This window comes from Hyalella azteca, unplaced genomic scaffold, assembly GCF_000764305.2.
Source record: "Hyalella azteca isolate HAZT.00-mixed unplaced genomic scaffold, Hazt_2.0.2 contig11274, whole genome shotgun sequence".
NCBI classification, from domain to species: Eukaryota; Metazoa; Arthropoda; class Malacostraca; order Amphipoda; family Hyalellidae; genus Hyalella; species Hyalella azteca.
This window is the reverse complement of record NW_025941275.1, coordinates 377323-390003: the sequence shown is the minus strand read 5'-3', so window position 1 is coordinate 390003 and position 12681 is coordinate 377323.

Sequence of the window (12681 nt, the reverse complement as noted above, 5' to 3'; positions counted from 1 at the left end):
TTATCTTCACGCCCAATAGAGGCGATATCAATAATCTTCCAATATTTCAACCCGTGAAACTGGCTGCGTGTTGCGGCGAAAACCGATGCGCCTTCAACAAAAACTCACCTAGAATATCTGTATAGGAAGTTATTTGTTTTATTTTCAAAGAGTTTCTTAAAATGAATCTAGTATTCTTTACGTTAATCCTCTCCAAAGATTATAAGGCATAAGGCCCTTTAATTTAGAAGACCATTTTATAATTAATCGATGTTGCTAGAAATATCCTTCGTGCCTGCCCGACAGACCTAAATATTACCGAACAGCTATATATTTCATAGAAGTATTTTTTATGCTACCTTAATAAAGAATACGTGTTTCCGTTGCCAGTTTTCGATTAATTTCCATGTCTTATAAACATTTAAATATTTAGACTTAATTATCATGTGATGGTTGCCGTAAAAATGTCATCCGTTTTTTATTTTAGGCCAGTCGCGAAACAGTATTTTTTTAAAAACTGTCAACGCAGAGAAATTTGTCATGGATAATTATTCATAGCATTCAGAAGAGCCACGTCATAGCACTCATACATATTCATATATCATACCTCACTTTCATCTAAGACCGTTTATCTAAAGGAAGGTATTCGTACCAGTCACTGATTTGTGCCGCAATGAAGAGGGTAACTCAAGGAATTTATCGTAAGTACAACTGAGCATCACATTGTTCAGCACCGCGCACTCACTCCTGCATGTCATTTTACCCTCACGGAAAATATTCGTTGGTTTCAGGCATGACAGATTCTTAAAACGAATTTATATGCTTGTATTATTCATGTATTTTTCATGATCAGCTGCATTTATTCGTGATCTTAATCTAAATATGTTTTTATTTCTGTTTGAGTAGAGCGTTGGGAAGATGCCGAAAATTTCGTACTTTGACCTCGCAATTAAAAGTCGGTAAAAAGGTGCAATTATCAGTTCAACGATGGCGATATGATATGAGCAAAATTTTAATCTCTTTTTCGAATTCGATGGAGTATATTTTTAGTAGTTCATATTAATTTACTTTGTACATGCACTACTGCGAAATGTCATGCAGCGTCTTTTTGATTCTCGAATTTCCCACGCTATGTTCCCTAATGCTACTAATGTCATGTAAATTCCAATTTATATTGCGAAGAAGAACTGTTAATTGGCAACTTCATCCCATGTCCAAGTTTTCTCTTTCGAAGCACCGTAATTGCAAAAGATTTTTTCTGCATGTGCTGGACATGTTGAACTTTTCTGAGTCAATTCACTCCTAATTTCCCATTGTTTTTTTTTTTGGAAATTTGGCCTCCAGTTTTGAAAAAAATGAAAGGATCGTTCGCAAAGCGTTATTCCATTTCTCCTTCAGAATATCAGAAAATTTATATTTATAAACACTGGCTGTGCTCGACGGCAGGCAAAAGTTTCGCATCGATGTCGTTTGCTTTCTGCCAAGTCAGTGAAAATCGGCCGAAACCAGTCATGTGGAAGCGGTGCAATCAACTACCTCGTTGTGCACAAGAAAATCATCCCCGGAACTGCTCCCATGAAGCGAAAGATGATCTCGCAGTCCCATAATTTTGGATTGATGATATAAACTGCTGACTTCCACAACATGAAGAGACTTTTGAAGCTCTATCGCGGCACAGTTTCGAGCTAAAGATAAACAGGGAGCGCGCCGGTAGAGGGGAAAAATCCTAATTAATAATTCATTCGACTCCCGACTGCCGGTCGAGAGGGGGTTTGGCGATGACCACTCCAGGCCGTTAATTTATTAAATTCGATACTTCGCCATCTGAGAAAAGAACGCCAAATTCTAAAACGAACTTTAAGGAATGAATGTTGATGAAGGTTTCATCAATTTATCGGAGAAGCACAAAAAACACGTTGTGAAACACGTATTTTCTGTGGTTGTTGCGGTATTTTATTGAATTAGGAGTAAAATCTGTCAGAATTTTGGAAAAGGGATGCATGGTCTTACATGTTATGATGTCGCCAAACGATAATTCAGCCTGCTACTAATTTATTGATTCAAGTTTGACTTTAAGTAATTCTAATTTAAATGTGATTAATATAAAACCGCCTCAATTGCTCTTTTCAGTTAAATTGACGCTGACTGTGCTGCTGAACGAGACAGTCTCCCTGCCATGCGACATAACAAGCGACAAGCGCCCAGCGCCCCTGGCCAGCACGAGGCGGCAAAAAGACTGGAACGAAAACGAGCCACGCAGCCACGGAAGTCGCGATGACGGCAATGGAATAGATTTTAACACCGACACCGGAACGCAGGAAGATGAAAGGACTTCAGAGAGCCAAGAGGGCGAAAGAATAGCGCTTTGGAGGCTCAGAGGGGGAGGGAAGACTGGAAACAGACGAGTCGGAGAGGGGAGTGATGGCAAGAATGGGCCAACGGGGGAGACGAGTGTTCCAGTGATCTTCCTGTGGTACAAAGGAGAGTCTCCCGAACCCTTCTACAGGTAAGCCCTTCAGCCTCAAGTTGATGTAGTTAGGGATTTTTCTGATTCAGAAACGGTTCTTTTGCTTTCGAACGAAGCATAAAAGGATTCAGTGAACAAATATAATTACAATTTTCAGAGAACGAATAGCATCGATGGCTACTAGGATCCTGAAGCGTATATCTCAGTCGGCAAGTGATGAAATTGTTCCAAAAAGTTTCTACGCTATATCCAGTTATGCTGAAAAGTTAATTTGATGAAAAAATATTGAAGAGAAACTTCAATAAAATAAAAGAAAGAAAGAAAGAAAAATTGTTTGAGAGCAATAGAAATCACACTTCATAACAATTGAGACTACATTTACTACCCTGTAAACTTTTTACTTCCCACCATTCTTCTCCACAATTATTAACATAAGCACCAACTTTGTGAATTCTATAATATAATATAATATAAAATAATATAATATAATATAATATAACATAATATAATATAATATAGCTTTCTTATATGTATAATAATGATATATTATGTATAATAATATGATATAATATAATAGTATCACTGACGTGTACGTTACAGCTACGACCTCCGTGCCCACGGGAAGGGCCGCCACTGGAGCGACGAGACAAAGTTCGGGCGCCGGGTTCACTTCAGCCTCACGCCGGCCTACGTCCTGACGATGACCGCGGTGCGCTCGTCTGACGCCGGCGTCTACAGGTGCCGTGTTGACTACGACCGAGGACCGTCCAAGACCATGGCGCTCAACCTCCACGTCGTAGGTGAGTCTGAATAATGCGATGTTGTAGGTGAGCCTGAATAATGCGATGTTGTATGTGAGCCTGAATAATGTCATGTTGTATGTGAGCCTGAATAACATCACGTCGTAGGTGAGTCTTAATAGTGCCATACTGTATGTGAGCCTGAATAATGCCATGTTGTATGTGAGCCTGATATAATGCCATGTTGAAAGTGAGCCTGAATAAGGCCATGTTGTATGTGAGCCTGAATAATGCCATGTTGAAAGTGAGCCTGAATAAGGCCATGTTGAATGTGAGCCTGGATAATGTCATGTTGTATGTGAGCCTGAATAATGCCATGTTGTAGGTGAGCCTGAATAATGCCATGTTGTATGTGAGTCTGAATAATGTCATGTTGTATGTGAGCCTGAATAATGTTATGTTGTATGTGAGCCTGAATAATGTCATGTTGTATGTGAGCCTGAATAAAAACATGGCATAGGTGACGATCAGGCACGATCTTGTCAGTGCGTGTAAAACTACCACGGGTTTTGGTGAAGCGAGATTTTGTTGCTACTGGGAAATAAATGATTCATCGTTCTGACTCAGCGTAGGCGTTGAAGCTAAGGAAAGGTGATAAATAAGAACTGATGCCTCCATTGATCATCAAAATTTTGTCTTCTTTTTGTTCGTTCTCAACCGCTTAGACGCGGCTTATGAATAACTAAACAAGAACAAAAAACATATCCACTGAGCTCATGAGGCAGAACTTTAACAAATTATTCCATATTTCCATTAATAAGGTTTGAACCACGCGTTTACTACGCTAAGACTCAAATTCAGTCGAGAATTCTTTAAATAAAAATTTTTAATATAAATCCTTATGCTATTTCAATATTATCTAAAAAAACTCCCTTATACTATATATGTCTACTGTTATCTAAAATCTCTTTGGTACATTGTAAGACTTTACTTCTCTTGCATTTTCCGCTTTATTATTAACAATACCTTCGATAAAAGTTTTCATGGTTTGATGACTAACTCTTCTATAGCGATCGGCACTCCATGACCAGAAAGACACGTTTCCTCTCCTTGGAGCAGTTACAACCACTTCTTTTTAGTCCTTATTATAAGCCGAAGAAGATCCTTGTGCTTCTGAATGATTTCATCTTCTTTCGTAGTTTGGACGACAGCTAAGACTGTTTGCGCTCTATGATACTTAGGAAAATTGAGCACAATTCTTGTTGACTCTGTCTACAGAAGAGGCGCTGCAGCAAGAGGCGCTTGCTTCGAAGCTCAAACAAAATTAAGTCGTGCAGAGGGAATGCCCTCACTGAACATCAAGACCATTTACGGTATCAGTTTTACTGCTTTGCTTTCAGAGTACTAAGGGCTAATGAAAATTCATTGATTCTGTATTCAAAGCAAAAATATAGGGCGTATTAAGAAGTTGCTTGAATATTTCATGAAATTACTAAAAATATTTTGCTGAAAATGTTTTCACATGCGGCGTTTACAAGCACACGAGGCTACATGCATAAATAATTTTTATTAAAAAAATTTGTTGCAAGACCCTTGTGATGTCTATAATCTGGAAAAACGGTAAACAGGACGAATAACAAATATTTATTGCAATGTAGATATCAGCTACAGAAAAGTAATTTAATTCTTTATCTAAAAATTGAGATGCACCTCACAAGATGGTTTTATGAAAAGTTAATTCTTAACTGGGGTTTAAAATTCATCAAATCGAACTAATCCAGCAATATATTTTTCGGTTAAAACAGATCAGAAAGTTTAATCTCGTCTCATGTTTGTGAGCGTAAGTATGAAAATGGAGTCTTTCCATTACATGTCATCTATTTTTAAGGCAGATAAATACTGTGAAATTATAATTGTACAAAACATTGCATAGACATTAATGGATCAAAAGAGCACGACCTTCTCATTTGCCAACTGTATCTTTTAGACGCAAGTTTTCCTGTAGGTGTATAGTCCATCATGAGATGAAACTTTGGGTCAAGGAAAGATCTCCACAAGAAAAAAAAGAGTCTGATCATAAAATAAGTTAGACTCATCGTGTGTACGAGACGTCGACCTGCAGTTGACAAACAAGCTTCATCCTGGCAAGAATCCTGCTGGAAAGTTTCGGTGCTCCTTTCAAGAGGCTGTGAAAAAAACCTCGATCTTTACAGAACATTATTTCCGGAGGCAACCTATCAATTTCCTGGATGATAGACTTGAAATTCTGTTAACGATCATTTGCAGAGGAAATCATATGTAAAGATATGACATAATACATCGTATTTGTGAGCATTTCTTCATTTTTTTGACATTGCAACATATATATCGGGCTTTTATATTACACGACACCTTATTCGTCAGCAGAATGTGATAGTGCACGCAAATCATTCTAAATACAAACACTATCGTTGAGTTAGTTATCGAAATATACCCATCGCTCCATAATTATTAATTAATTTCTTTTTTAAATCAATTTCCGATGAATTATGATTTCCCATCGGTTAACGTTTACCCAGTTTCGATTAAGTTCGCTCATTTGTAAATTTCCCGCTTTTCTTTCGCTTGCGCATTGTCTTTCCAAGGATCCATCTTAACCGTTACCTTAACATTTCAATCAGACTTTCTTTCACTTTGAAAATCCAAGCGTTTACTAATGCTCGGTTCTCCATTCATCGCCCCTCTTTGGCAAGAAGCGCCTTGCCGGTCAATCTCCACTTTTAAATCAATCAAGTCGAGGGGAGCCACAAACACCTTCATCATTGCCTGCGCATCAATGGAGCCTCATCGCTTCTGGTCATATTTTTCCTCGTGGAGTGAAATGTACAGGAATTTAGTGCACATACGGTGTCACTTGATTGCTGATCCTGATGAAGTGCCCGTACTGTTTTATGGTGCACATACTGTCACCTGATAGCTGCTAGTTTTATGGTGCACATACTGTCACCTGATAGCTGCTAATTTTATGGTGCACATAATGTCACCTGATTGCTGCTCGTTTTATGGTGCACATACTGTCACCTGATTGTTGCTATTTTTATGGTGCACATACCGTCACCTGATTGCTGCTAATTTTATGGTGCACATACTGTCACCTGATTGCCGCTAGCTTTATGGTGCACATACTGTCACCTGATTGCTTCTAGTTTCGTGGTACACATCGCGTCAGTGTTTAACACAAACACTCCAATTAGTTTGTGTGCTTGCGAATTTATAGCCTTGCTACGGAACTCAAACAATGCTCACACCGATTCTTGTTTTTCATTTTTCGCTCTTTATAGTCAAGGACTTGCTCCAACTGAGGAACGATTCTCAAGAGGTTCCACTTCTTAGCTGGACTATTCGTATTCCGACAAGCTCTTCTGGCTTATTCCATCCCGTTACTCTCTTAAATTGAAATTTTTCTTGCACACGAGCTGCCATTGAGCGACCTGACTGCAATTCTGCGCGTCAACCGCCACCAAACTTGCAAGCGTCCCGAGCTCTGTAGCCACTCACCAACTTGCGTGGCTCCCTATAGACGCTCTCCAGACCGTCGCAGGCAATCCAAGGCGATTGAAAGGTCCGGAATATTCATCGTTGGCTTGTTTATGTGCCGGGTATTTTTCTCAAGAGAGTTTTAAGGCGAATCAGGCCCACGTTGCTTAGTTGATTTGGTACGCGTTTTGCATTTTGCCTCATATTTGGGTAGTTCAATGCCTATTCAGGCGCTCTCCGGTCTAGTTTTATTTGTGTTGCATAGCTTTTGAATATCCTGTGTTCTTTCATAGCCAATTGAAACCTCAATCTCATTTTACTTCAATTCGATATTAAACTCGTATCTCGTTTTATGGTGGTTTTAGAGATCATCTCAGTACTTCAGCAGGGTACCTCCATGTGCTTCTTTTTGACTCGGTATTGAGTTGCTGGTTCTCTTTTCTTCTCTATATTTCAGGAAAAAACGGATGAATGGAATAAGATTTACGTTTATGAATTTCATTAATTGCAGATATTTCATGTCACTGTTTTAATGTTATATTTAATTACTCAATATGACTGAGATGGTGATATACCACTCCTAGAGAGAATATTAGGTGTATATTCCTACTGGATATATTCTAGTAGATAATAAATTGTCCCCAGAGATTACCCCGAAAACTTGGCAAGTTTGCTAGGTCACAAGATCTTCCTCTTAGCGGCCTCAACATTTTATCTTAGAGGAATTATTACTGGGGAACTTTTGCTTGTGTTGATGCCCCAAGTTAGGGTGATGACGTTGTTTGCCGGCCTCCGTGGATTACTCTTACCTTATGGATGATGTCGATCGCAGCTTATCATCCGCAAAACAAAGTCGGAAAAAATTATTGCTTGGGTTAGCGTGAAATATCTTCTTAAAGATAATGTGACATGCAGACAATTGAATTCTATTTCTTAGGAGAAGCCTTTTTAAAAACTATTGATGGAGATTTCATTAAATTGACGTAATAACTATTGCAAATATACAGAATTAAAATTATATTTTGTTCGATCGCACGACTAAAATTAATGTGACACAATATGAGAAAAAGGGAACAGATCGAAGGAAATAGACTGTCTTTTCCGGGCTGAATATCAACAGACAAAAGAATTTAGTTTTTCTGGGAGAATTTCTCTTACTGCAGAATTTTGATTCTTCTCTGGAATAGATAGTCTTGGACTCTTCGCTTTCTTTATTTTTACTTGGTGTTTCGATTATATCAACACAGAATAATGGAGCAAAGTAAATGTCAAGTATAATCGCTCCTAAGCCCTAGTCTTAGGCGGAATTTCAGCACTGGTGTTTCCAGTGTTTACATAAGGTATTCGAACAATGTAATGTTCTGCGAGCTCGAATGATAAAGGATAAGCAATTAATTTTATGATTTACCAAGAAAATGCTAATACAGGATATTAGCAAGATTATTTCAAGTTTAGTTATGTTCGATTAGATCTGAAAAAAACATAAAATCATTCAATTATATTATTTATGAACAAGGAAAGAGCTAAAAGAACAAGGAAACACACAGAAATATTTAGCAATATTAATAATATAGCAAAAATATATAATATTTTATAATATTCCGGAATATTAATATTCACAGGTGAACAGAAAATGTTAAATTAATTTCCAGGTCGATTTCGGTACAAAAAACAGATGAATACAGGTTCAATTCAAATTGATACATTGATTTAAGTCGCACTATTCCTCCAAAACATTACGTAGGCCAGCTCTATCGTAGTTCAAAACTTTCATTCCTTAAAACAATGGCACGCATTATTAAACTATTTCATTCTGGAAAACGTTCATCCAAAGTCCACCAGAATTTACTTCTGCTTACAACATCGAGTATCATTTCTTCATATATCTGTTGGAACAAGCAAGGATGAAAAACTACGGTAGACTTTATGGTTTTGGAAAAGATTCTTTAAAGAAGCTACATGTTTGGGGCTGCTTCAATTTATTTCCTATTCATATTCATCATGAAGGAAGGTGTGTGTGAGTCATGATTGTCGTTATTTTTTGAGTGTATTTCGAGCCTCTTGTAAATCGTGGCACCGCAACCAAATGCTTTCGCGACCTTCGGCATCTTGGAGCCTTTCTTTCCGAAGAGACTGGGCTGGAACTTTACGACGCCTCGCGCCACTCTGATGATATAAGAGACTTCTGAACAAACACAAAGAAAGCCAGACGATGAAGAGGCTAGTAAAGCATGGCCCCAGCATAGAAGAATTTGAAGCTTACGAGTAGTTCGACGGTGTTTATCAACAACGAGATACCGTAGGCTCAGCTCGATCTTGTCTCCTTGAGTTTTATAGAGAAAATTGTGTATGTTTAACCTTCATAATAACATCTATGTTCTTCTAGATTAGGGGGAAAATTATGGCTAAGATTTCTCACAACTATATTAAGATATTATTTAAAGTAATTTTAAAGGTTAAATAAGCTTTAGAGTACATTCTAAACTACTATATAATATTCTAAACTACTATATATTCAGCTGCATAAGTTATTTTTTCATACAAAAGGATTCGATTGCACTTCTTAACAAAAATTGTTTATCTTATTTTTATCTTAAGCTAAGTTACCACAACAAATTGCAATCGGAAATATATTGATTGTACCTCAACAAAATGTAACTGAGGCACAACTTGGAGTTGATAAATTCTGGACACTAGTTAATGTAAACTTTTTATCAAACAGAAATTCTGTTCCTATCGAAATAAGAGTAGCTCATTCTGTGTCACATGTGCAACCAAGATCTCTTGATAAGCCGAAATATTTGTAAATATTTCAGTGTTGCCGTCGCCGCCTGTAATTACGGACGAGAGCGGCGCTGCGGTGGCTGGAGCCATCGGCCCTTATGAGGAACGCGGCCGCCTTGTGTTGACCTGCAAGACTATTGGAGGTGAGGGTAGTGGAGGTGAGGGTAGTGGAGGTGAGGGTAGTGGAGGTGAGGGTAGTGGAGGTGAGGGTAGTGGAGGTGAGGGTAGTGGAGGAGAGGGTAGTTGAGGTGAGGGTAGTGGAGGTGAGGGTAGTGGAGGTGAGGGTAGTGGAGGTGAGGGTAGTGGAGGTGAGGGTGGTGGAGGTGAGGGTAGTGGAGGTGAGGGTAGTGGAGGTAAGGCTGGTAGTGATAGAGCAAGTGGACATGAAATTATTGGAGTTAGGTCTAAGTACACTAATTTGCTTACTGTAAAGATAATTTCAGAGTTCAGAAGATAATATCGAAAAATGTTCGTTTATATCAATTGGAGCAATCTTCTCGTAAACTACTTGTAAATATATATATTATAATTACCCCCGATGCTGATCTACATTTGCAACAACCAAGCAATATGTTTTAAAATTCTTGGATATTAATTTAAATGCCCTATCGTGAAAAAAATTATCACAGATACTTCGCTCAGATCGTATTAGTCTAAAGTCTTTGCCCAAGTCCAATAATTCCAATGAGGTTTCTGATATGTTTTCCGGACATTTATATCTCAACGTAATGCCCTCAATTTGCTACTGCGTAAACATTTTAGTCTCGCTCTAAATCTTTGATGACTTCTAAAGTGCCGCAGACTCAACCAGCGATCGAGAATCGTCCAATCCTAGGAACCTTGACCAATCGCCCATAAGAGCCCAAGCTTAAAACCCTTCAGGATTTCAGTTATAAACTCTTGAACCCGCGAATATCCCATCAAAATTGATTGATGTTTCGAACGTTTATTGAACGAAATCAAAGCTACAGATTGGCTCTCGTGTTTCCCTTCCAATTTCCGTTTGATGCAGCGCTTCCTCTATTTGACGCTCGACACCCGTTCCTGAAATTGAATGGTCGGAATTTCACGACGGCCGAAGTTTGCAGTTCTAAACTCGAGCCAAAAGCGTCGCACTGAGAATATTTTATGCAATCTCTATTCCATCGCAAGCTCGGCAAATATATTATGCCGTGATATTTTAAAATAAAGACAGGTTAATACGCTGCACATTTGGAATTTAAATTAATGAGCCAGCTTTATTGTAAATTGCGTGTGTTTGCTAAGGATTTGAAAGCAAATAAAATATCCAGAAACTTACCATTTCCTTATATGAGAAATACGTTCTCTAATAGAAAGAAATAGTGAATTTGCTGGCCATTTTTTTTTAATTCTTAGTGAATTTACGATTCAAGCAGTAAAGTGATCTTATTTGCGTGTATTTTTGCTGAGCAAAAGCTAGTTTTTTTTATCTAGGAGAATTAATTTAAAATCTCAATTACATTAATTTTTTTAAAATATATATGTAACCGGTCCTCCCAAGATTTTATTAGTCAAAACATAATATGAGTTGAATTGTTCATAAGAACATTCCTTTATCAAGAGAAGTTATCAGTAAAGCCTTTGTTATTCCAGAAAAGATATGAATTCAACCTTGAGAAAACATGCAGGGAATTTCTCGCCACTCTTTTATCAGCCAGTATTTTTTCATTTTGCGTCTATTTTCAGACTGGACTGCACTCACAAATGTATTCTCCTGACATTTCGGCGGAGTTTCAGAGAAAAATAATGGAATTTATTTTAATGCTGACGTTTTAGTAAATTATCGTCTTTGAAAGCGTTTCGTAATTCCTGAGTTGATTGAGAAAGAACCTGGAATCAGTTTCAAAGAATATTTCCGACAACCATTAACTTAAGGGCGATAAACAATGTCCAACGAAATGAACGAGATGTCTCGCTTCTCATTCTCTAGACCGTCTAGCGCTTGAAATATCAAGAAATATGTTGTAGTCGAGGAAATATTGCTTTATTTTTAGGCAACATTAAATGGGGAAGAATTCATGCAGGCAAGATGAAAGCCTTGATTGGAACTTTGAATTCTAAATTCACTGAATTTTTATTCATGATTTTAAGGAGATTTTTCGTTTTCGAAATTATTACTTTAAAATCAGATAGCACGTGTGAGTAAGCAAAGCAATAACCAAACCCAAGGTTTGTCCAATCACAATTACATGCAAATTCATCTGATCGAGTGAATTTTATGTCATAAAGTATGCCACGCATTTGGACAACTCATTTAATTTTGCACGAATACTTTAAAATAAATGAAAGTTTAAACATAATTGTGCAATAAGTTGCTAGATTGGTCCTTATTCATGCGTACAATCGGGGCTCGCGCGCTTAAGGCGTGTAAATTAAAATATTAATTTTTGTGCGCATTGAAGGAAAATTGTAATACTTACGTGCCAGGGTATAGAAACAAAGTTATACCCAGTCACCAGTGTAGGAAAATGTCATACCTACGTGTCAGGGTAGGAACAAAATAATTATACCCTCGCACCAGGTAGGTACAATATGTTATACCCACGCACCAGGTAGGAACAATGTTATACCCACGCGCCAGGTAGGAACAATGTTATACCCACGCGCCAGGTAGGAACAATGTTATACCCACGCGCCAGGTAGGAACAATACAGCATTCGTAGTGTCCGGAAAGCTTAAATCAATTAATAGTTAGAACAGCACAGGATAAAGTAAAGACGTTGGTTTAATTCGGTCTCCGTTAATTGGAGCAGCTGCGGCTGAACGCGTTAACGAATTGAACTCCAGCTTTCTGACAGGAAGGATTGATTTGCTTCCTTAACTCTGAATAATTCATTAGAATAATTAATGCTCTAGAGTGTTGCCGACGGAACTTAACAGAGCTAGAGTTAGATGGAGGGAAAAGTTCAAGTTAAACACGTACCTAGGAAATGTGAATTACGATAGCAGATTGAGAACATGGAACCTTTGAAGAAACTTTTTGATAACTCTCTACTTTTGACTGAATTTCATGTTGTACAATGATCGCGTATCATGTTATTAATAAGAGAAACTGTAACGGCAGATCAAGAACCTGATTTATTCACCAGAATATATCGCAGTATTCATCGAGGATTATGAAGATTTATGGCATAAGTTTAACGTGTTTCAAATAGAGATGATAAATTATTCGGC